Genomic DNA, 6,030 nt, shown 5'->3' on the forward strand with positions numbered 1-6,030 from the left:
TACCTCAAGGGATGGCGGCTCCACCATTTCCCCGGGGCAGCCTGTTCCAGGGCTTGACAACCCTTTCAGTGAAGAAATTTTCCCTAATATCCAATCTAAACCTCTCCTTGCACAGCTTGAGGATATTTACTCTTGTCCTATCGCTTGTTACCTGGGAGAAGAGACCGACCTCCACCTGGCTACAATCTCCTTTCAGATAGTTGTACAGAGTGATAAGGTCTCCCCTGAGCCTCCCTTCCTTCAGGCTAAACAACTCCAGTTCCCTCAGCTGCTCCTCATCAGACTTGTGCTCCAGACCCTTCACCATCTCCATGGCCCTTCTCTGGACATGCTCCAGCACCTCATTGTCTTTCTTGTAGTGAGGGGCCCAGAACTGAACACAAAATTTGAGGTGTGGCCTCACCAGTGCCCAGTACAAGGGGACGATCACTGCCCTGGTCCTGCTGGCCACTTGCTGATATAGGCCAGGATGCCACTGGCCTTCTTGTCCACCTGGGCACAGTGCTGGCTCATGTTCAGCTGGCTGTTGACCAGGACACCCAGGTCCTTTCCCCCTGAACAGCTTTCCAGCCCCTCTACCCCAAGCCTTCAATGGGGCTGTAGCATTCCATGGGGCTATTGATATCCAAGTGCAGGACCTGGCACTTGACCTTGTGGAACTCCACACAACTGGCTTTGGCCAGCTTCCTCTGCAGAGCATTCCTACTGTCCAGCAGATCAACACTCCCACTTTGGCACCAGCTTGTTGCAAACTGACTGAGGATGCACTTGATTCCCTCATCTATCATTGATAAAGATATTAAACAGGACTAGCCCCGGTAGAGAGCCATAGGGAACCCTACTAGTGACAAGCCACCAGCTGAATGTAGCATTCACCACTACTCTCTGGGCCTGGCCATTCAGCCAGTTTTCTACCCAGCAAAGAAATGCCTGTCTGAGTCCATCCATTTGGGGGCTGTGAAGATTATGCACCTTCATGTACAGAGAACAGTGCACAAGCTCAGGCCTATGGACAGTACTTCATCTTTTTAAAATTTAAAGCCCTGACAGTTAAAACATGAGTTGAAAAGGTTAAGATAGAATATCTGCTCTGCCAATGTTTTCTGAAGCAATGAATCCATTAACACCACAGAGCCCCTGCTGGTAACGAGATAAAAGCAGATGGACAATATATCAGCATTTTGTCCAGGAGAGAATCAAATAACTGTCATATCACTTCTGAACAGGTTCTGCCTGAGCACTTTCTGTCATTCAACTTAATACCACCCACTCTCCAACTGCAGGGTTAAAACAGACACAGTGGGGATATAACACAGGAAAAAAAAATATTCAAGGTGTTATGCCTTCAGTCATAAATATGCACGGGATCTTCAAAGCAGACTTCAAAAACAAAGAAGGTGTTTATGAAGTCTCCTATAATTAAATTTTCATTCTCCTCGCTAGGGAAAGTATGATGACACAAAACTGCATGTGGAAAAATGGACCTGACTGACATTGCTTTCTGTCAGAAAGAGCTTGCAAAGAAGAGTCCTCAGACAATACCTAACACAGCATTTGAAGGCTCATCAGGTGATGTAAAGCGCTGCAAATAAAACAATGGGAGAGCGGGAAGAGGGGAAAAACAACAACAAAAAACCCCCAAACCAACAACAAAACCAAACCACTCAGAACACCCCCCCCAAAAAACCCCAAATTCATTCCCACCCACCCATCTCTGCAAAACAAAACAGAAAGAAAATCCAAAAAGAGTCTCCCCCAAAAAAGCCCAACAGAACTAGAAATGGTCCAGGGAAAAGAACTCTTCCAGAAAAACACCTTCCTTTCCAGCAATGCAGAAACAACAGCCTACAGTCTTTCCTTGCACACAGCCTCCCTCTCCTGTCAAAAAGATGAAGCTTCAGTTCTGAAATAGGCTTGTATTACACTGCGACACACAGTCCTTTCACAGCTGACCCAGAGTCTCTCTCTGCTTCCTGATTTCTCACCTTATCAGCATCTTAAAACATTCAAATCAGTGTCAACACCAAAGCTAGGAACGATGAAGAACTTAGGGAAATGCTACACAATTGATAGCAAAAGCCAATCAGAGATGGCTGATATCAAGGACAGACTGAATTAAAACACGAAGTAGAAAATTTTATTTCAAATATGATAATGGATGTAGCCAAGAGGGGGAGAAGGGCCCAAGACAAGAAAATGATTTTCAGAAGAGACATCAGAGATGACCAAGAACAGAAGGCAAAAATGGCCCCTTTACAGTCCCAAACAATCTGGAGCTCCAAGTGGGATTTCATTTCTAAACCTAATCCTAGGAATGGGATGAGCCTCATTGCCAGACGTGGGCATAACCCGGACAAAAAAATTTCTTGTGGGCTTCAGGTGTGTCTTCTAGAAGCTTGCCCTTTCCTTTGGAGTCCCCTTTGCAGCCTTACTCCCACAGAAGCTCTAGGATTTACCCCTCTGCTAACCCTAGGGATGGGCACAGACAGAGCTTTAAGCCATGTTCTCAGAGGTGTAAAGCTGTTGGCAGCCCAAGCCTTCCCTTGACAGTTCCCTTCAGCCCACACCACGTGTAACTTGAGGCTTTGCTCTGCTCCTAACCCTAGCCCTTCTCTCAGCCTCAACCCTCAGACTCCAGCTCTGACTTAGACCAAGTAGGTCTTAGGAAAGAGGTCTTTTAGCAGCCTAAACCTTCTGTTGGTGCCCTCTTTGCACATATAGTCTAAATGAAGCCCTAGACTTTGTCCCTCTCCTAATTGTGTGCTATGAACAGGCATAAAGGTGGTCTAGTTAGGAGGAAAGGAAAGTTACTAAACAAAAGAAAATGTCTGCTGAAAAATACTGACAGAGAAATGCCAGCCAGCCTGGGAAACAAGAACCAGCTGCTCTGCAAGGAGACCTGAGCCAGGAGCCAAGTGTGAGGCAGGCAGCAGTGACCTCCCCAGCAAGGACAAGGCAATTCAGTGCCAGAATGGCATCCAGAGACAGATCTGGGCCGATACTGTCCAGTAATCACACAGTAAGTCCACAGTGGTGAGGCAGGTCCAAGGCCAAGCCAGGAAGCCAACCTGCAGGCCCAGGTCAGGATTAAGGAGCTCTCCTACACAGCTGTAATGCAGAAGATGCAGGGGCCAGCAGTAAAGGCTCAGCTTAAAAGTAGGTCCTAAGGGAAAGCTTCAAAGTGCTTTTCTGATGGGGCACTGGAGATCTTATAGATGTAGAACAGCTGAGCAGGACAAAATTGCTGAGAAATTGGGAAGGTCAGGAAGATAGTACTAAGTGACTGTACATGTCAATACACACATACTCCTTCTGAGCAGAAAAAAGTCTGGGGGATTTTTAAGTCAAATAAAAATGTAACTCAAGCCCGGATTCCATCTTTTCCCTTATGAACATTATCATGGCTAGGCTTCGCGAACGAAGATTTGGGAAGGCTCTATCCACATTTGCTACAGGCACACTGGTGGCTTGTGAGGCCAATACGTGACAGACATATCCGATTGCAAAAGGCTTATGAACATTACTTGAGTGTTAAAGATGTCAGGAAGGTAGGTGAGGCAATAAACTTTTGTAGGCATTGTTTATATATTGTGTGGTCACTTTCCCAGCAGAATTATAGCCCACTGTGCAGTTAAAACAGGCACATGAATATGCAGTCCTAACTGCAGAACAGTGTGCAGGTCTGGGAAATATTTACAGAGGCACAAGGCTTTGGCTATTACAAAACTGGGATTTTTTTTTTTCACTAGCATCAATGCAAGTTCTAGGCGAAAAAACTTCACCTGTGTAAAGACTGGAAGTGCACAATGTCCTATGAGCAGATCTGGTACAAAAATCCAACACCAGTGCTTCATGTATGTGATCAAAGACTGAGAAGGAACACGGGGCTCCCTGTTCTATGAGAAGATCTATACAGAAATGCATTGGTGTATACCAAATTACATTTTTGCTGGGTGGTCAAGCATGGCAATGGGCTGTCCAGAAAGCCTTTAGTCCACGGAGATATTCAAAACCCAACTGGACATGGGCCTGAGCAACCTGCATTTAGTGACCCTGCCCTGAGCGAGAGTCGGACTGGGCAGCCTCTGGAATTCCTTGCCAACCTCAGCTCTTCTGTGATTTTGAGATTTATTATTCTTGAATACTGACTTTGTATGAAATAACAAATGTTGAAGTCTGAAATAGCTGTATAAAACTCAATGGTCAACAAGAAAGCACTTCCAGATCCATTTTACATAGAGATAAAACTTAACCTTAGTCACAAAATAGAAATCACAATGCCACATTGTCTGGTTAGATATATGGGAATTAGCTGTAACAACTAAAAAAACATCGACGCAATATTAGTTAAATGTTAGTAAAAACATACAGCCTTCATAATAATTTCTTTTTTTCTTTGAGGTTATGCAAACTTAAAAAAACGGAAGTAAAATTAACAGTTCAACTGTCACAAGAGGCCAGGTCACAACAGTCACAGATCTGTTGAACATATCAATATGAGCAATTGTGTTTACTTTGCTGACTGCCCCATAAATTGCACCAAAATCAATTTAGAATGAAGATCAGCAACAGAAGGGCAGTCTATTTCTCACCACCACCAACTCACAGTCCTGTCTGGACAAAGCCAGAAGCAACCTGCTGACAACTGCACGCAGAAGTTCTGTTCTGTGTACACCAATACGATGTGAAACAAAAGATGAAAATCTTATTATCGCCAACTGGTTTAAAATCACAATCTAATATGGAATTTTGCCCATCCACTAATCATACAGTCATGTGCACTGTAGATTTTACTACCATTTATTACTGAGAAATGCAAAAGTGCCTGATTAACTATTGTATTAGCTCTTCAGAAATTCTGTCATCTAACACAACCATACTGACAGATGTCAGGAATCTCAGCATTAAGAATTCCAAATTCGACAAACAAGAGCTTGTCATGTGTGGTCTGCAGCTGAACAGAAGGGAAGATAATTCAGATTGGAAGGGATGTTTCTAAGTCTCCAGTCCAAGCAGACTCCAGATTGACTGCTCCAGGCAGTCAGCTCTGAGGTTAGGCCAGCTTCATCAGGGCTTTATCCAGCCAAGTTGTCAAAGCATCTAAAGACACAGACTTAACAACCTCTCCAGGCAACCTGCTGTACTGCCTGACTTGTCTCAGTGAAACAGTCATTCCTTATATCCAGTCTGAACCTCTCATTTCAGTTTATGCCTGCTGGCCTTCATTCTCCTACCATGCACCACCTATATCTCCTGGCTTCACCTCCTCAAAGGTACTGGAGGTTGCTCTTAGGTTCCCCCCACAGCTCCCTTTTTTGGGCTGCAGACATTCGTTCAGTCCACGGCTATGTTGCTGGCCCAATACTGAAAACAGATTTCACTTAGATTGACATGCTCAGTAACTTTCTACTGTGTTCATAACCCACCTATAACACAGAGAACTATTTCACACTGTAAAGGTACGACAACCAAATAGTAAGAGGATCCAAACATCAGTTTCTATTCCAGATATAAAAGGCAGAAGATAAATAGATTATGTGAAAGCAGGCATATGCAATCAGCAGAAAATAAAGAGCTTGTTTAACCACATTTGTAAAGAGCAGGAGTAAAAACAAAGACAAATTACTTGCTTATGCAGACAATAGCTTCTTGCCCTCATGCCTTTAAAATTTTTGCTTCTGGACATCACAAGAAGGAGACTTGATATTTTTGGCATTGCACTTTGCCATTTGGGACTCTGGGGTAATTCTTCCTTATTTCTAACCTATAACCCCCAAAATATCTGAGAGGAATTTTCTTTACTATGACCAAGCCACCAGCTGAGAATGAAACACTGAAACTCCTAAGCTTTGTTTGGATCTGTGACCCTACTATATGCACCATTTTCTAGGGGAAAAACAAGCTTAGTCTGGGAAAAATTCCTCATGAATGTTAAGCATAGTTAATGCTTAATAGACACCTAGTGGTAGTCTCAAGTAAGATTAAGAAAACTTTAATGTTGCATTCTCAGTAGTTAAACCCAGCCATCAG

The sequence above is a fragment of the Lepidothrix coronata genome, unplaced genomic scaffold (assembly GCF_001604755.1).
Source record: "Lepidothrix coronata isolate B3197 unplaced genomic scaffold, Lepidothrix_coronata-1.0 Scaffold32, whole genome shotgun sequence".
NCBI lineage: Eukaryota > Metazoa > Chordata > Aves > Passeriformes > Pipridae > Lepidothrix > Lepidothrix coronata.